This window comes from Erinaceus europaeus, chromosome 7 (assembly GCF_950295315.1).
Source record: "Erinaceus europaeus chromosome 7, mEriEur2.1, whole genome shotgun sequence".
Lineage (NCBI taxonomy): Eukaryota > Metazoa > Chordata > Mammalia > Eulipotyphla > Erinaceidae > Erinaceus > Erinaceus europaeus.
This window is the reverse complement of record NC_080168.1, coordinates 121,719,904-121,739,130: the sequence shown is the minus strand read 5'-3', so window position 1 is coordinate 121,739,130 and position 19,227 is coordinate 121,719,904. Positions and strand designations below refer to the sequence as shown.

At 41.8% G+C, this 19,227-nt stretch overlaps 1 long non-coding RNA gene across 1 annotated transcript in view; it reads left to right on the top strand.

Annotated features, from left to right (window-relative positions):
* The window catches only part of LOC132539527 (uncharacterized), a 29,106-nt gene extending 26,654 nt beyond the window's left edge, over positions 1-2,452 (top strand). Inside the window, exon 3 of the long non-coding RNA XR_009550872.1 lies at positions 2,370-2,452. This is a non-coding gene — a long non-coding RNA (uncharacterized LOC132539527). The remainder of the gene's footprint in view (positions 1-2,369) is intronic.
* Positions 2,453-19,227: the final 16,775 nt, after the last annotated feature.

Sequence of the window (19,227 nt, the reverse complement as noted above, 5' to 3'; positions counted from 1 at the left end):
AGACCTGCTCCACTGCTTGTGTACCTTTCCTCCTGCACATATGGACTGGGGGTTTGAACCCAGGGCCTTGTGCATTGTAACATATACACTCAACCTGGTGTACTACCACCTGGCCCCAGATTACTTTTCTTATTATCTTATTCTCCTCTAGTCAGCATTAATTAAGGAAAAAATAATGTCTGTGGGTAGCATTGTCTGAAGTTTGATGGATGTCACCATTCAACTCTGAGATAAATGGATTCTTAAGGATCCTATTTGTACAGCATAGGTTTCCATCCTGCCAGTGTTTGGAGACTTCTTTTCTGTCAGTCATAACCAGTACACTATAACAATCTCAACATACTAAGAACACCAACACCTTGCTCTTTAAGTTAAGAGCAAGGTTAAAACGGATCACGTCATCCTTGAGCGTGTTATGTGATAGCACTGAGCTTGGAGATAACAGACACAGAGATAAACATCTGGAGAAATAAGTATCAGGCAGGGGAGAGCTTGGTAGCAGATCATAGGACTTACATGTCTGAGGTCCAGGTTCAATTCCCAGCACCACATATGTCTGAGCTTGTGTGGTGTTTGAGTCTCTCACATAGAAATCAATAAAGTATAATTATTAAGAATTCTGACTGGGGGCCAGGCGGTGGTGTACCTATTAAGTTCACACATCACAGTGTGAAAGAATCTGGGTTCATGCCTCTGGTCCCCACTTGTAGGGGGAAAGATTCATGAGTGGTGAAGCAGGGCTACAGGTGTCTCTCTCTCTCTCTGTACCTCCCCCTCCCCTCTCGATTTCTGGCTGTCTCTAGCCAGTGAATAAATAAAAATATTTAAAAAATATTTTAAAAAGAATTCTGACTGGGTACACCTAGTTAAGTGCATATATCACCAGGACCTTTTAATTTCTCTCTGTTCTGTCAAATAAAAATAGAAAGAAAATGAAAAAAAAAAGAAAGAAAAAATTTTGGCTGCCTAGAGCAGTGGATCCATAGTGCAGGCCGCAGGCTCCAGGCCCCAGCAATAGCCTTACTGGCAAAAAAAAAAAAAAATTCTGATCTAAGATCATGAAAGATGAAGATACCATTCTTGTCCTCAGGGAGCAAAATGACTTGCTAACAGCATGATGGGAAAACTAAGAATTACCAGAACAGGCTGAGTGTGAGATCTGCAGGAGCAGGCATGTCCTTGTCCACAAACTTGCGGTTTATCTGAGGTGGAGGGATCTATCTTTCTTCTTCTTCTTTTTTTGCCTCCAGGGTTATTGCTGGGGCTCAGTGTCTGAACCATGAATCCACTGCTCGTGGAGGCCGTTTTCTCCCTTCTGTTGCCCTTGTTGTAGCCTTGTTGTGGTTATTATTATTATTGCTGTTGATGGTGATGTCGTTCGTTGTTGGACAGGACAGAGAAATCGAGAGAGGAAGACAGAGAGGGGGAGAGAAAGATAGACACCTGCAGACCTGCTCCACTGCCTGTGAAGCGACTCCCCTGCAGGCGGGGAGCTGGGGGCTCGAATCGTGATTCTTACATAGGTCCTTGCGCTTTGTGCCACGTGTACTTAACCCGCTGCGCTACCACCTGACCCTAGGGACCTATTTTTCTTTCATGTTAGTGGGAGGCTGCTTTCTCGTGTCTAATGCCCAGGAGATATGAAAACCAGCTGGGCAAGGTCTTCATCTCCCTGCTTAGTGTCCTCACAGGCTGACCAGATTGGTCATGGGCCATTAGAGCTGGCCCATTGGAACCTCTTCCAGGACTCTGACACCAAAATAGAGGGAATGTTTTGGCTATGAAACAACCATCTCCTCTGCTTCTTCGATCTAACTCTCAGATCTCAAGCCTTCCCAAGGCTATTCCTCCAGTTACCATGACTGCCCATGCATTTTCTTTTATTAGCACTACTTGGAGTCCATCTCTAATGTTTGCAGTCAGGTAACAGGAAACAAACAGGGTCATAACCTAAAGTCGTGCAAAGGGAGGAGCCACTGCGATAAAAAGAAAGAAAGAAAGGAAGGAAGAAAGAAAGAAAGAAAGGAAGAAAGAAAGAGAAAGAAGCAGCTTTAATCAGGTTAATACTTGGGCTGCGTCTTAATGGACAAGAAGTGGTTTCCGAAGGAAGTGGGAAGGGCACTGCAGGTAGAGGAAATAACACATGTGAAGGCTTGGTGGTTAGAGCAGCAAGGACTGGCGTCACTCAGAGGAAATGTGAGTAAGCGCTGGTGGTTGCTAGGGAGGGTGGACATGTGCGTGTGTGTGTGTGTGTGTGTGTGTGTGTGTGTGTGTGTGTGTGTGTGTGTATCATTCAGACCCAGTGCTAAGAGCTGAGGCCTGATCATCCCAGAACAGACACATTATAATCTGCCTTTTTTCTATTTCAGAGCAAACTTGGTCATTGTGAGCGTACCTGACACTGGGTTTGACCTAGGAAAAGGTTCAGTAAATGCTTGGTCAATGAAATGAAAAGAAAAGAAAAGAAAAGAAAAGAAAAGAAAAGAAAAGAAAAGAAAAGAAAAGAAAAGCAAAGCAATGCAATGCAATGCAATGCAATGCAATGCAATGCAGTGCAATAATTGTGATGGTTGAATTCAGTTCCTCTAGAGTGACTTTCTTCAAGAATTTGGAACTGGAAGAACTCTGTTAGGCCATGTGTGTCTTTGGGACCAAAACACGATGTGCCATCAGGAGAGGGTCCCTTCAAGCAATATGATTTTTGGGGGCACAGCTCGTTGAGTGCACAGGCTACAATGTGCAAGGACCTGGGTTCAAGCTCCCAGTCCCCACCTGCAGGGAGAAAGCTTTGCAAGCGGTGAAGCAGGGCTGCAGGTCTCGGTCTCTCTCTCTCTCTCACCCCTACCCTCTTGAGTTCTGGCTGTCTCTTATCCAATAAATGAATAAAGATTAAAAGAATGTTTTTTTTTTTAATGTGCAATTTCTACCTTCCATTAGATAGTGTTGCACAGGGATCATTCTAGACACCTGGGCATTTTTCTCTTGTTTTTCTACCTGTGGAGAAGGAAGGTCTGAGGTATCACTTTTATTGAATCCTTCAGTGTTCCGCAGTGTTTTCCTGTCAGGAAAATTCCCATTGTTTTCCACCCAGGTCTCTATGCCCCTGTACCCTTCACTTCCTGATGCATTTCCCTGAGAGGAAATGGACACACTATTCACACTCCTCAGTAATAACAGCCTTCCACTTGTTGCCTGGTGATGACTAAATTGCCTTTACTTTCCCTTCCAGTTCTCAGAGTCAGCTTTCTAGCCTTTAATCATCTCTGTGGGTCTCTTCTCAACCCTATCCACATGCAAAAAGTGCCCTTTTTTAAAAATAGTTTCAAAATAAACACCAAAGTTTCCAGTCTTGTTCATACTGGCAACATGAGATGACTTTCTAAGAAAAAAAAATGTTTCCAAAGGATATTCAGGGTTACTGGATCAGGAAACGCTACCTCTACCAATTAACGCAGGATGAACATTTTTTCATTACTGGTCTTTTTAAGCTGACGTCATTTTAGGACAGATCCCTGTCAGAAGACTAGCTAAAGGAACTGGGAAATGTTAGTGCAATAAAGGCCTACAAAGCACCTACTATGTGTGCAGGCTTGTTGTGCCGTATTAGGAAACCAGAGGTCAATGAAAAATGGTTCCTACTACCAAAAGTTCACAAATAAGTAGCAGACAGAAACAAATCTATAACACCCCAGCCTCTGTGATAACTAGGCAATAGTAGAAGTCATAGAAGTGGGTAGTCAAGAAGAAGGTGACATCTCAAGCTGGTGAGCTCACAGTTGAACAGATTCTTGAAAGAGGGCTAACGTTGTTTCAGATTCAGGAAGTAGGCAAGGAAGGAAGTTTCAATCAAAGTTCTGGAGACATGAAAAATACTTGGCAGTATTTGGTCATGAGCATAGGACAGTGAGCTTGTGGTAAGAAAGGGTGAATGAAGAAGGTGAGACCATGGAGAGCTGATTGAGTGTGGACTTACAGGAGGTTAGACTGCAAGTGACAATAGGGGCCTTAATGGCTTCCAAGTCATGTTATGATTCGGGAAGCATGGCTGCCCACAAGAAACACTCTGCTGACATGAGCACAGCGGTGGGGAATGGGACTGAAGCTGGCTTGCCCTGGAGGCAGAGGCAAGAGCTAAGATGAGGTTGTAATAAATAGATGAAAAGTATCGTAGATCTCAGTGGGGTGTGGCTGGGGGGGGGAGAGGAGGCTGAATGAAACTAGGCAATTTTGAAGACTTTGTATAAAAGGGAATGAATGAATGAGGTGGGTGCAGGGGTGAGCGGTGGTGGCACACCTGGTTAAATACACACATTACTATACATAAGGACCTGGGTTCAAGCCCTTACTCCCCACCTGCAGGGGGGGGATACTTCATGATCTTGGTGAAGCAGGTCTACAGTTGTCTATCTTTCTCTCTCTTGCCCTCTTTTTAAAAAAATTGTTATTAGACAGAGACAGAGAAATTGAGAGGGGAGGGGGACATAGAGAGGGAGAGAGACACCGTAGCCCTGCTTCACCACTTGTGAAGCTTCTTCCTCCCCACCCCCGCAGGTGGGGACCAGGGACTTGAACCTAGATCCTTGCACTCTATAATGTGTGTGCTTAACCAGGTGCACCACTGTCTGGACCCTCTCTCTTGCCCTATCTCTCCCTTGCCTTTCAATTCCCCTCAGTCCTATCCAAATAAAACAAAGGCGGGGGGGACAAAATGAAAAGGAATAAGGTGAAGGCTTTAGTATACATGGTGGATAAGATCATTCTCAAACAACTTCATTGATGGTAGTGCTTGACTCTACTAGACTTTAGGTCATGGAGCTGAAAAGCTAAGATATTACTTTCCAGAAAATACTCGAGGGATGTTCCAGAATTAGTGTCAGTTTTGACATGAAAGAGGGTTAGCTAAGAAGCTCAGAAGAAAGCCAGACAACTCAGTAACTGAAACATCATCCAGGGTGATAAAAATATACCATTTAGCAATCCTTGCGATTTAGCTAGGTGTTCAGGGGCCATATACGGTATACCATGCAAGATAAACTCCAAGGGAGTTTGGATTCCAGATGCAGTCAAGCCTGGACCATTCTTTGCCTTGTGAGTGAGAACAATGGGGGACAGTTGAGTAAGTGTCTCGTTGTTGCAAGCTGCCAAGTGTGTTGGCGTTTTGACAGATTGTGACTGGTGTGGGAAAAGCCTGGACTGGAACTGGTAGGTGTGAGAATGAAGGTTCGAGTAGGTCTGAGCAAGTGCTGAGGTTGTATCAGAAGGACCGAGGGAGGCTGGAGTGAATGTACGAGGGAGCAGTGGGGTGACAGATGAATGCAGATGGGGAACAGGTGAATGGCTGAGGAGAGGAGCTGTCTGTGTAAGAGGCAGTACCTCAGGGGTACAGGGTCCTCATGGGCATTGCTAGGTAAGAGTCTTACGGTTAAAAGGGTGAGAACACACGGGCACAAAGCAGTGAACTTCCTGCTGGGGTAGGTGGTCAACATTCATACCAAAGGATTTATTGACAACGGGGCTTCAGAATGCCCAAGGTTGAGGATGTTTTCCTCAGGAATCTGTCATTTATCCTCCAGAGGGACATAACAATAAGCCACATTTTAGCTCTCCAGGCAAGGTGTGAAGTTCTGTGAGTGTTAGTTAAATGGCAACTGTGGCCACCTTAGAGATCCCGGCCAGCAAGTGAGTGGTGTTTTTTTCTGACCCTGGCCAGGTCAAGTGACTCTGGCTAGTAAGCGAGTCCTTTCAAGCCTCTGACTGAGGCAGGGGAGACAACAAGCATGGCCTGAACCATACTGCTGGCTGGCCTTGAGTTCAGAGGCCAGGGTTCACACAGTTGTTCTCTGGGCCTTCAATTTACATTCCTGCCAAAATGTAGACCTGTCTATGCCAGATAGAAAGGGAGCATACCGCGGTAACCAGAGGCTATCAAGAAGTTGGAGAGGTTTGGCCAAGGATATGCAAGGGTTTGTGGTTCAGGTTCTCTTCCTTTGAGAACTCTCCCTGGGTGGATATCTGGTGCCCATCTCCTGTCAGTCAACTGTGTGATTTCCTGCCAATCATGTGATGTGTCTGATTGAGAAGACAGATGAAGCAGAATTTAGACATTTCTAATTGGCATCCCTTAAAAACTGGATCATATGAGATTTTTTTTTAATCTAAAGGATAATCTTGGGTTATAAAGTCATTTAATGGTAAGTTTTCAATAACCCATATATATATATATGTATATATATATATATAATTTTTAAATATTTATTTACTGCATAGAGACAGAAATTGAGAAATTGAGATGGAAGGGGCTAACAGAGAGGGAGAGACAGACAGAGAGAGAGAGAGAGATACCTGCAACCCCGCTTCAACACTTGCAAAGCTTTCCCCATGCAGGTGGGGACTGGGGGCCTGAACCTGGGTCCTTGTACATTGTATAACATGTGCACTCAACCAGGTGCACCACCACCATGTCCAAACCCATATATTTAAAGCACTATTCTGGGCACTTGGAATGTTTCATTGATTACAAAATACTCAAAATGACTGCCTTCATGGAACTTCTAATACTCTTTCAGGGACATGCATTTCAAATCAATTTGCCCTCTGTCCTAACTATCAAATAGGTGAAAAGCTCTAGGCTTTGAAAGTGAACATGAAGCAATACAGATGGCTTTTCCATACAGAGGTCCCACAAAAGAGCCTAACAGTAGCACTATTAATAGATCCTGGGAAGGTGGGTGGAAGAACTGGTTTGTAGAAGGAGATGGGTTTGGTTTTGAACCTGTTTGCCTAGAAGATTGTAATGCAGTTTTGAGCTCTTATCCGAAGAAGTGGGAACAGTGACCGTTCAGCTGGCAGTTAACACTGAGGGGGAAGAGACAATTGAATAAGAGTAATGGACCAGACCAATATTAGAAACTGGGTTTCTGAGTAAAAAGGATTAAGAAAGGATTCAATTCTTATTTTGAAGATTATTTGTAAGAGAAATAGGCAAAGAGAAAACCAGGGCTGAGTCTCACCCAACATTCAGAAATCTTTAGGATGTATATTTGTAAATGTCCCATGAAGACTACTCTTGTTACCAATAGTTCCCCAAGCTGTTACCAATAGTTTGTTTCAGTAGAACCAGAACTGGAATTGGTGTATTGCACCAAAGTAAAAGATTCTGGGGTGGGGGGTGGTGGTAGTGGGGAGAATACAGGTCCAAAAACGATGACAGAGGACCTAGTGGGGGTTGTATTGTTATATGGAAAACTGGGAAATGTTATGCATGTACAGACTGTTGTATTTACTCTCGAATGTAAAACATTAATTCCTCAATAAAGAAATTAAAAAAAAAGTGACTACAACTTCGGTAGAATGTGAATTCACTGAATCTCTTAAACTGTAGATGACTACTAGGCACTAAGACATACATGCCTTTTGAAAAGTAAAAAAAAAAAAGTTTGTTTCAGTGAGGGCATATTAAATACATTTAATTCCTAGCACTACTACAAGCCAGAGCTTTGGAATTTTTTTAAATTGCATATTAGTTTCTGGGTAAGAGGAAGAAGGGGGCCTTATGCTCTGAGGAAAAGAAATCTTTATTCTCTGAGTTGGCTGAGCAACAGAATTTATAGGGTAGACATTAACCTCTACTTACATTAAACAATAAAGATTGAGGGAGGTAGGTAACTCATGCTCATTCTCCAACAAAGGGAGGTAAAGCCTTCTGCCTACCTGGGAGTCAGACCTTAGGGGAATGGGAATGAGGTCAGTGTTGTTTGTCTGCCATGCTCTGTGTGCTCTCATTCAAAGTATTTTACAACCTCCAGAAAGACTCAGCAACTAGGGGTTGGAAATTTGAGTCTTATGACATGGGTAACACTATGTTCCCTTATCTGTTTACTTGGAGAACTCTGTGTCACTTGCCTAAATTTCTTAAAACAACTTTCTGACATTAAGGTAAAGGTGTGATGATGTCTCAAACTTGTCTATCTCTGAGACTCCTTGAGATCCTATAGACTAAACCACTATCAAAACTTTAACCCCAGTGCATCCAGAACCTTGAATCAAGGGTTTTCTTTTGGTAAAAGGTTGGAAAGCCAGTGCCACCAACTTCTGAGGGTCTGTGAAGAGAGGCAAATTTAAGCAAGTGATTCATAGATGTCAAGTATCATGAAAAAATAGGAAATGAAGAAGCATGACTGAAATCAGTCCTTACAAATGGCACATAAACTTCCCTTTCCATGGAAAAAAAAAAAGAACAGTGAAGAGACAAGGTGTTCCTGAATTTATGAGGTTCTGAATGTGATGTTTCATTTGATTGAAATTTACCTTTATTATTTTTCCTTCACTTCTACCATGAGTTTGTTTGGTTCACTATTCACCTGCACACAGCAGGTACTTAATATACATTTGATAGTCCATCTGTCCACGATTCACTTCTTTATCAACTCATTTACTCATTGGTTCTTTACACACACACACACACACACACACACACACACACACACACACACACACACACACACACACACACACCAGATACTATGCTGTTCTCAGGGATAAATAGTTGAATCAGAAGTTGTCTCTTCCCTAATGAAGTTCATAGCTTTGTGATACCTCATGAACATAAACAAGGTTTCAATTGCTCTGGATAAGCACAATGATTGAACTCTGCTGTTCTTGACACAGGCTGTAGTAGGGAGGATGGAGAGGAAGAGGGGCAGGGAGAGGTCAGAGGAGGCTTCCGGAAGAAGGAAGCCTCCCTCCCTGTACTTTTGAGATCTTCTGGTATTGATTATGTTTTTTTTTCCTCTCTTATCTTAAGCCTCTTCCTCTCTACTGTGTCTTTCCCACCAATCTTTGCATTTGTTTAAGCCTTCACCATCTGAAGAAAAAGACGTTTCCATCAGCCCTGCATCCTCCTATATCATCCTTCTCTCAATTCATTCTTATTATTTTCTTTAAAAGAAAGTATTAGATAGAAACCAAGAGAAACCAAGAGGGGAGGATAAGGTAGAGGGGGAAAGAGAAAGAAACACCTTCCGCGCTGCTTCACTGATTGTGAAGTGGTCCTCACTGGGGAGCAGGGCTTGCACCCCAGGCCTTGGTTCTTGGTCCTTGGTCCTTGTACACTGTGACATACATTCTACCAGGTGCTCCACTGCCAGGTCCCTTCCTTGTTTTTTTTTTTTTTTTTTTCTTTTTTCTTATCTTTCTTTCTAAGTTATCAATCTCAAGTCCATTGAAATATGAACCCCATTTTCACCTTCGCTCCCAAATATTCTCAATAACATCCACAAATGGCATATTGGTTGCTAAATCCAGTGGAGGCTTTCTGGGGCTTTTATCTTTTCTTGGTTATGAATACATCTTTTAAAAAAAAAGGAAGATTTTATTCTCAATGATAGTACATTATTATTTTAAATAGGACAATCTTATTATTTATTTTTATTAGTGATTTAATACTGATTTACAAAATTATAAGATATCAGGGGTACAATTCTGCACAATTCCTGCTACCAGAGTTTTGGATCTCTATTCTTTCCACTGGAATCTATAGTAGTTCTCCCAAGGTCATAGATATGGATTGGCGATTAATTCTGTGACTGTCTATATTCTCTCTCTTCTCTTCTCTTCTCTTCTCTTCTCTTCTCTTCTCTTCTCTTCTCTTCTCTTCTCTTCTCTTCTCTCTCTCTCTCTCTCTCTCTCTCACACACACACACACACACACACACACACACACACACACACACACTATTTGCCCTCCCCCCCCCCCCCCCACCATGGTCTTGCTCTTTCTTCTAAGTCACACCCACATCTATTGCTACTTGAAAATGTCCTTCCCCTTTTTCCTTTTCTCTCTCAGGGTTCTGATGTAACTGGAGTTCAGAGCCCTCTGGTCATCTTCCCCTAACATTTCTCCCCCTCTGGGAATATAGACCAAAATTCTCTTTGGGGTGCAGAAGGTTAACATCTCTTTCTTAATCACCTTCCTCCTTGGCTTCTCTGACTCATCATTTCTCCTCCTTTTCCTTTTACTGCCCCAAATGTCCTTTCTCACTCTACTTATACACTCTCCCACAGGTCATAATGTTGTTTAAATTTTGAAATTCCTCACTGACCAAACTCTTCATTTTCTTGTTGAGGACATTTATCTTCAAATATCATTTTGACACAAATTATGCCATGATTCCTATATAACTTTCTCCAGCCGTGATCAAATTTTTTTGAGCTACACACCTAATTCCCACTATCATTTAGCTGTTTTTAAAAATATATATATTTAAATTGGATAGAGACAGAAATTGAGAGAGGAGAGGAAGATAGAGAGGGAGAGAGAGACACCTCAGATCTGCTTTACCACTTGTGAAGCTTTCCCCCTGCAGGTGGGGATCAAGGACTTAAATCTGGGTCCTTGCACACTATAATGTGTATGCTTAACCAGGTGTGCCACCACCTGGCCCCCATTTGCTCACTATGTATGAAAGGCTGTTTAAGAGAAAGAGATGTAGTAGTGAGTAGAGAAGAGTCCTTGCCTTTGTGGAATATAAATTCTACTAAGAAAAAAAATCAATAAAAACACAAACACCCCAAGTTTAACCCCTGGCATGACATATGCCAGAGCTTAATGGTGCTTTCATCTCTTTTTACCTCATAAATATCAATCTTAGGATCCCCCCAAGCTAAGCATTTATATATTACCCAACAATAGAATGGAGAAAAATTAAGTAGGCTAGGAAGTTTTGGAACATGGGTGAGAAATATGCATTTATTTATTTATCTTCTTCACCAGGACTTTTCTGGAGTGTTGTGTGGTTTCTGCAATATTGGACCATTCTTGGTGGACTCTTGTTTTTCCAGAGAGAAGAGAGAGAGAGAGAGAAATAGACAAGGGGAGATACCACAGGAACACTCCACTGCTCATCAAGCTTCCCTGTTGCATGGTGCTCTCATGTGATGGCTGAGGCTTAAACCTGGGACCTCATGCATGGTAAAGTCTGTGCTCCACTGGGTGGGCTATCTCCTGATTCCACCTCCCACCCCCACCCACATAGTGAGAATTTTCTATCCTGCCACTGGAGGTGAATAATTGTAGGAACAAGTGACTAGTGTCATTCCTATCTTTTCCTTTTATATTCAACAAAAGCACTTCTTGTTTCATGTAGCTGAATCATACAGGTGGGTTAGGAGCATTAAAATAGGCCTGTAAATTACTAGCTATCCCAAAATCCAGTGGGCAATAATTATCATCCCCTGCTGGTGCTCACGTGGAGTGGCTCCAACTGGGGGGGGGGGAGGGGGATAAGCCTCCAACCGTCCCTCACCAGCTCTAGTGGCTGCATGAATTAGAAAGAGGCATTGGGGAACATTCTGGTACAAACATTCATTTATTTGGAGAAGGGTACAGGCCTTTATACTGAGTTAAACAAAGAACATTTTTCACCTATGTCAGAAATTACAGGTTTCTTAAAGGTCAGCTTGCCCCTATGGTAGGGGGCTGGTATGACAAGAATTGATGAGATACATAAAGGTCAAGACAGTTAGTTTCCATGATGCAGGCAAGTTAATTATCCAAAGGTATTTGAGAAAAGCATAGGGGTTAAACCAGTAAGGTGAGGTAGAGAAGAAGAAAAACAAAGCTCAATGTGAATCACAGATATCAAAGGGCACAAGGAAATAGAATATGGGGGTCTCACAGCCTGGTATTGGTGGGGGGGGTGTATGATAGAGTGTGTTCTCCTTTATGATCAAAAGGTGAAGTGGATGTGTGAACTCTGAGTGAACCCTCAAGCAGGCAGCCATTTGGCCTGCTAGCAGGGGGAACTACGTGTGAGAGGCCTGTGGGCTTTCTGTGAGCTTGAGAGACTAACAAGGAGAAACTGAGTCTGGGAGACCTTTCCCTCTTGGCTCTTCTCTATAAGGAGAGAGGCTAACAAGTGGGATGTCTTTTCAGACCTCCATACAAGGATGGGAGAGCTCCCCTAAGCTCTACCAAGCTTTCACATAGTCCCACAATCCCCCACAAGACCGACCCTCCAAACCATGCTCTCTCTGACAATGGCAGACACTGGCAACCAACCTGCTGCTCAAGCCAGAAACATGGACCTCACCCTCCCTGTTCCTCAAGAGCTGATTCATCACCTAGTTCATGTAGGTGCAAGCATCTCTCAAATACATCCTTCTCTCTCAATCTTTCCCTCTCTGTCTCTTGCTAAGCATAATCACCTCCAATTCTGCCCATTTTGTCTGGAAGGACACAACATCATCTATTATTATTATTATTATTATTATTATTATTATTATTATTATTATTATTACAGATGAATATTCTATTGAGTGTATATCCCATAACATTAAATTTTTTTATTATCTTATTTATTTATTGGATAGAGACCATCAGAAATCAAGCGGAACAGAGAGACAGACAGAGAAAGAGACAGAAAGACACCTGAAACCCTGCTTTACCACTCACAAAGCTTTCCCCCTGTAGGTGGAGACTGGGGGCTTGAACCTGGGTCCTTGTGCATTGCAACATGTACGCTCAACCAGGTGCGCCACCACCTGGCCCCTTCATAACTTTTTTAAGCTAGTCATCTGTAGATGGGTATTTAGGCTGCTTCCATTCTTTGACTACTGTGAATAATGCAATTATCTATGTAGGGATGCACATGTTCCTTTGGATAAGTGTTTTTATGCCCTTTGGATAAATGCCTAAGAAAGGTATTGCTTGATCATCAAGTAATTATTGGTCATGAGGTAGTCCAAGTAGATCATAAGATAATCTAGTCTATTATCTTCTGGTGAGCCAGGTGACATGCCTTTAAATTCTTCAGTGCTTCTAATAGTCTCAGGGAAAGGTTCTGTACTGTCCTTATGACAAGGAGTCTTCTCTGATCTGATGGTACTCTGCAAAATATGGAAGAGACTGGAGCCGAAGGTGGGTGAAGATGAAGGGTGTTTATTTCAGCTGGGCCAGGAGTCCAGTTAGCACTGGTCTTGGGAACCCAAGACCCCGATTGTGAGCACCACTGATTATCTATACCCTAAATCTGGGCGGGGTTTGCAGTAAGTGTCAATTACAGAAACATATGCTAGGAGTGATTAGCTAATTTTAGATAGGGAATTCCAAGGAGTGGTCATGAATGGACCACCACTCAGGCATGCTAGCCCAGAGAGCAGTCCTGGCATCTTTCCAGTAAGAGAGAAGCTGGCTTGGAATCTTTCCCAGTAGGTAATGGAATAATGGAGCTAGCTTCTTATCTATGGGGTCCACATTTTATAGCAACTTAAACAAGTCTGGACATGTCCCAGGTATAACACTCGAATATTTTGTCATACTCTAAGGAGCCATATATATGTATATATATTAAACTTTAAAAAATATTTATTTATTTTTCCCTTTTGTTGCCCTTATTGTTTTATTGTTGCAGTTATTATTGTTGTTATTGATATCGTTGTAGTCGGATAGGACAGAGAGAAATGGAGAAAGGAGGAGAAGATAGAGAAGGGGAAAGAAAGACAGACACTTGCAGATCTGCTTCACTGCTTGTGAAGTGACTCCCCTGCAGGTGGGGAGCCAGGGGCTCGAACCAGGATCCTTCCGCCAGTCCTTGTGCTTTGCGCCACTACTGCCTGACTTCCCAAGGAGTCATATTTTATCTATTTTATATAACACACTAATTCCTTCAAACTTTTAACTGTAGCCTACTAAAACTTACTAAAAACTGAATTATTGGCAACTCCTTCTCATTTAGCACTCCATATTCCTGTTGAACTGAGTTATTTTGAATTTCTCAAAGTATCCATGTACTTTCTAATAAGTGTGGGTGCTTGTAGGTTACTATGCATGATATGCCCAACATCGTTTTGCTTGGAAACTCTACCCTGCCCTGTTCCCATTTACCTGGTTAGTTCCCACTTGAGCTTGTACTTGAATTGACTTGGATGCTGCGCCATTCAGGAAACATTCTACATTCTAAACATTTGGGAGAACTGCCTGCTGTCAGTCTCTTAGCCATGTTACTGACTACTGGACCCTAATTATGTGTTTATGTGCCTCCGAGTGAATGAATAAATGAGGTGGAACAGGCCAAATGAAAGAATGAATATGCTGGAATTATTACCCAGACAAAGTGATGGTAAAAGTGTAGAGGGTGTTCAAGGTTGAACGCACAACTCAGTAAAGATGTAGAGCTTGAGAAAACATCATGTCGAATGACAGAAGCTATAAGCAGTTTGTTGTTCACGTTCCTAAAGCACGACTATGGAATTAACCAGAGGGCTCAGTAGTGTTGAGAGAAGTCCATCAGGTATTGAAAGGTAAGTAATTCAGGTTAAAATATTAACTCGATTTGGTAGGCAGCGAGGATGTTTGATTTTAGACGTTTAATATAGACAGCACTGAATTTGAAGGCAGCCGAATGAAGACCTGGAGAGGTCATGAGGGGGCTGCTACCTTCCTTCTTGGTCCTGCCTTCAGATATGATCTAGGAATTTTCATGATCACTTCTGTTAACATTTTCTGGAAGTGGGAATTCTAAGACGGCCTCCAAAGCCTGTGCTTTCTGGAGCTAGTTCATACTTCCATTCCATTGCAAGGCTCAAGGAATTTTTCAGATGGTACTAAGATGATCAATCAGTTTACTTTAAAATAGTGGAAGCTGTTTGGATTGAACAGGATGTCTTTGAAAATGGTTTTCTCCATCAGCAAAATTCAGAGAGAATGGAAGCATTCCTGGGTGGAAATTGTTGAGAGCAAGTAAGGATACAGGTTCTCAGGATTACAACTGCAAGGAAATGAATTCTTCCCAGAGTCAGTTGTATGAGCACCAAAGTGGATTATTCCAAGGTCTGCAGACAGGAACATAAGCTGATCCATACCTGGATCTCATCCTGGTGATACTCAGAGAAGAGAAAGCCAAATAAATCATAATGTACTGACCTGAGGGTTGCATAACTGAGCTAAAAGATTGATGATGACTTCAGCAGTGACTTCGTGGAGACTTGGCACATAGCAATCGCAAACCAAGACCGATTTCAGGATACCCTTGTGTTACGACCATATTTTAATCGTATCATCCTTTGCTTTTGGAACAAATCTCTTTGTGTTGAGTTGTAATCAAAAGACAACTATGGTCTCAGAGTGTCAAAGACCATACTAGTGCTTCACTCAGTGTCCACTAACATCTCACATGAGAGGCATGACTGATTAGTTCCATTTTTATAATTAGTCTGTAATCTGTCCAAAGTCATTCAACTAACAATTTACAGAATTGGAACATGGCCTCAGTCTTCCTTATGCCACTGTCAAGGTAGATTTGTCAAAAGACTAAGTGCTTCCATTAGTACTCTAATACTGAGATCTTATTTTTCTCTGAGAAGAGTTTGACTAGATTTTAAGCTACATGATACCGTTTCAACCCAATTTTTCCAACACCATTTGTTGAAGAGACTCTCCTTTCCTCATTTAATAGTTTGTCAGAGAGTAGATGTCCATAGGAGTGGAGGCTTATTTCTGGACTCTCAGTTCTCTTCCACTGGTCAGTGTGTCTATTTATGTTCCAGAGCCGAGCAGTTTTGACTACAATGGTCCTATAAGACAATTTGAGATCTGGAAGTGTGGTGCCTCCAGTTATTTTATTTATTTATTTATTTAATTTATTTTTGCCTCCAGGATTATTGCTGGGGCTCAGCGCCTGCACTTTGAATCCACTGCTCCTGGCAGACATTTTTCATTTTTATTGAACAGGACAGAGAGAAACTTAGATGGGAGGGGGGGAGATAGAAGGAAAAAGACAGAGGCCATTTATGAAGCAACCCCCCTGCAGGTGGGGAGTCGGGGGCTCGAACCAGGAACCTTATGCAGGTCCTTGCCACTGCCTGGCCCCCTCCAGTTCTATTCTTTCTTCTCAAGATTGCTTTGGGGCAATTCTAGGTTTTTTTTTTTTTTTTAAATTCTAGGTATTTTCTGGTTGCAGACAAACATTTGTAGTCTTTGTTCTATTCACCTAAAAAAAGAAAAAAAAAAAATCCAGTGGGACCTTGATGGGTATTGCATTAAATCTGTATATGGCTCTGGGTGGTACACGATACTGGAGAATAGAAACCATTTCAGGTTCAAAGCATACACAGTTTCTGTCTGAGATGCCTGAGGGAGCTCTCTCATGTGTCAGATCAATTCACTCTGCTCTGTCGTCACTGAGACAAGAAGGTAGGAGAAAAGGAAAGGCACTTGGAGGAAAAATGGTTGGGACTAAGAAAACAAACAAACAAAAAAAGCAAGCTAAAAAAAAAAAAGAGGCTTGATGTGGGTTTCAGAGCAGAGGTTTTGGTCACAGATGTATCCAGTTTAGCAATTCCCCGTTTCGTGTCCGTTCAAGCCCAGGCAGGTGCCCTCTTTTCATGTGTTATAGACAGCTTGAGGCAGTCTGCCTTGTGCCAAGAAAAAAAAAAAAGCACAATTAAATATTTTAATATTTCCTGCCTATAAACTGCTCCCTGTTTTATTACTTCAAATGCACTGGATTTGAAAGGTGTGAAGCACTCCTGAGCCATTAACAGAAGGCTGCAGCTGTTCACGGAGAGTGATGGGATGTGTTTTTCAAAGGACTGTTTGGGGTCTGAGCACCTAGCTTCAGAGGCTATTGGTTTACGATGGTCTTGTAACTGATAAAGGCATGAAGTAACACTCACGGCACTTGCGGGACATATATATATATATATATATATATATATATATATATATATATATATATATATTGCCGGAACAGAGATAGTGAGTTCTTTCCCTTGGAGAACAGAAAAGAATGAAGAAAACAAATGTGAAAACAGTACTCCAGAAGTTAGGATGCAAAGTAGAATCAGCATAAAAAAAAAGAAAGAAAGAAAGAAAGAAAGGATAACTTTCTTCCTAGAATCAATCTTGAATTTTCCTGTGGTCCATTTGTGAGATTTCTGTTCCTGGATGAATGGAATAAACAGTAAAGATGTAGTGATTTATTTGAGTCTTGGAAGGCTTCAAATTGAGACAGGCACTCAAGTTAAAAGACAGAAACTAAGATGTGGTTTTATTTATTATTTTTTCTTTCCATCAACCCCAAAAGAACCACAGTGCTTTTTCCCAAGGGCTTTCAGCATGATTATTAGTATTTAAAATGTTCACTTTTCCTTTTTTAGGGGTCGTATGAAAGGAGTCAGAGGAGAAGGGGATGGTTGTGGTTGGCTCAAGTCAGAAGCCCCCTGGACAAGAGCAGCTGGGGGTAAACTTGGCTGGTTGGTGCTGGTTGGGTCTGTGCCTGGCTCATGTAGGCGGGTTCACTTGTGTGTGAGCATGCTGAGCAACATGTTTCCTAAAGTAGTCATTCCCAGAACACATTTTCAGTTTGGGCTGTGAAACATCCTTTCAGAAAACTTCCAGGAGAGGGGGCTGGGATGTGGAAATCTGGTGGTGGGAAATGTGTGGAATTTTACCCCTTTTCTCATATGATTTAGTTAATATTTTCTGTTTTTTATTGTATAAATAAATTAAAAACAAAACAAAACATTGTCCATCCCACAGTTTGCTTAAACTCAGCCTCATCTTAAGCAATAAAATCACTAATCCGGAGTACTCATTAATACTGTCCAAATACACTTTCAAATAAACACAAGTGAACAATATTCTGATCCGAACATGTTTGATCCAGATTAATTCAGAACGTCAGAATGCTTTTCCCCCCTTGATTTTATACAAGTCAAGTGCATGTGTTACATGTCATGTAACCTCATTTTTCCACAGTGAAATATGAATATATATTATATAAAGTATAATATATATATAATATATGAAGATTTGCATTTAATGGAATATGGAATAAATAAAATTGATAGATGAAGAGTTCCATGTCAGCTTAGAAACGACTTTTTATGGGGCCAGGCAGTGGTTCACCAGGCTAAGCGCATACATTACAGCGCACAAGGATCCAGGTTCAAGTCCCTTGATCCCCATCTGCAGGGGGCAAGCTTCATGAATGGTGAAGTAGGGATGAAGGTGTCTCTCTCTCTCTCTCTCTTCTTCTCTAACCTCTCCTTCTCTCTCCATTTCTCTCGGTCTCTATCCAATAATAAATAAATAAAAAGATAAAAAAAAAAGAGAGAGAGATGGTTCTCCATAGCCGTTTGGATCCTATAACTGCAGCAAAGGAACTGTGCTTCTGTAAAGACCACTAAAAATGTTTGCCACAGGGGGCTAGGTGGGGGCACACCTGGTTGATTTTACATGTTACAATGCGCAAGGACCCCAGTTCGAGCCCCCGGTCCCACCTGCCGGGGGAAAACTTTGCAAGTGATGAAGCATGGCTGCATGTATGTGTCTGTCTTTCTCCCTCTTTATTCCCCCTCCACTCTTGATTTCTGGCTGTCCCCATCCAATAAATAAATAATAAAGATAATTAAAAATATTTACAAAAAAAGTATACCACAGAAAATGGAGTTGTCAGTAATTCTCAGAAAGCAAGAGTCATTGAATCTTTCATATACATAGATAGACTAAATGTAAAATAATGGACTAAGCTATAAATATAACCTATGCTAAATAAAGAACTCAAAGAATACACAATCAAATGACTATATATACACAATCATATCATATATATAGTCTTTTATCAACACAGCCCAGATCACATATAAACACTTTTTGCACTGCAACCCAGACATTTCCTTGGGTCCTTTACGCAGCCTCCGTGAAGGCCCAGTCCCATGTAAGCCCTGTTTAGGTGTTAGGAATGAGTTCATATAAATGGAGTCTGGCAGTCTTTGTCTCTCACTCCTCCCACTTCATATCGGTGAGATGCTTCCATATTTGCATTTTATTCCTCCTCACTGGAGTCTTCAAGCATTACCTTCATTTACTATTTTTTAAATCTGTTCCTCATTTCCCCCCTATATGTTATTTATTGACTTATTTTTTTAGATAGAGACAGAGAGAAATTGAGAGGGAGATAGAGATAGAGAGAGAGAGAGAGAGAAAGAGAGGGAGGCCTGCAGTATTGTTTCACTGCTTATGAAGCTTCCCCCTGCAGGTGGGGCCTGGGGATTTGAACCCAGGTGCTCACACATTGTAAAGTGTCTGCTCAACCAAGTGTGCCACTCACTGTCTTATGCATTAACTTTCAAAACCAGTTAGGGCGTGTCTGTGTGGTGGCACACACATTACCATGCACAAAGACCTGGGTTCAAATCCCAGCCCACACTTAAAAAGAGGATGCCCAT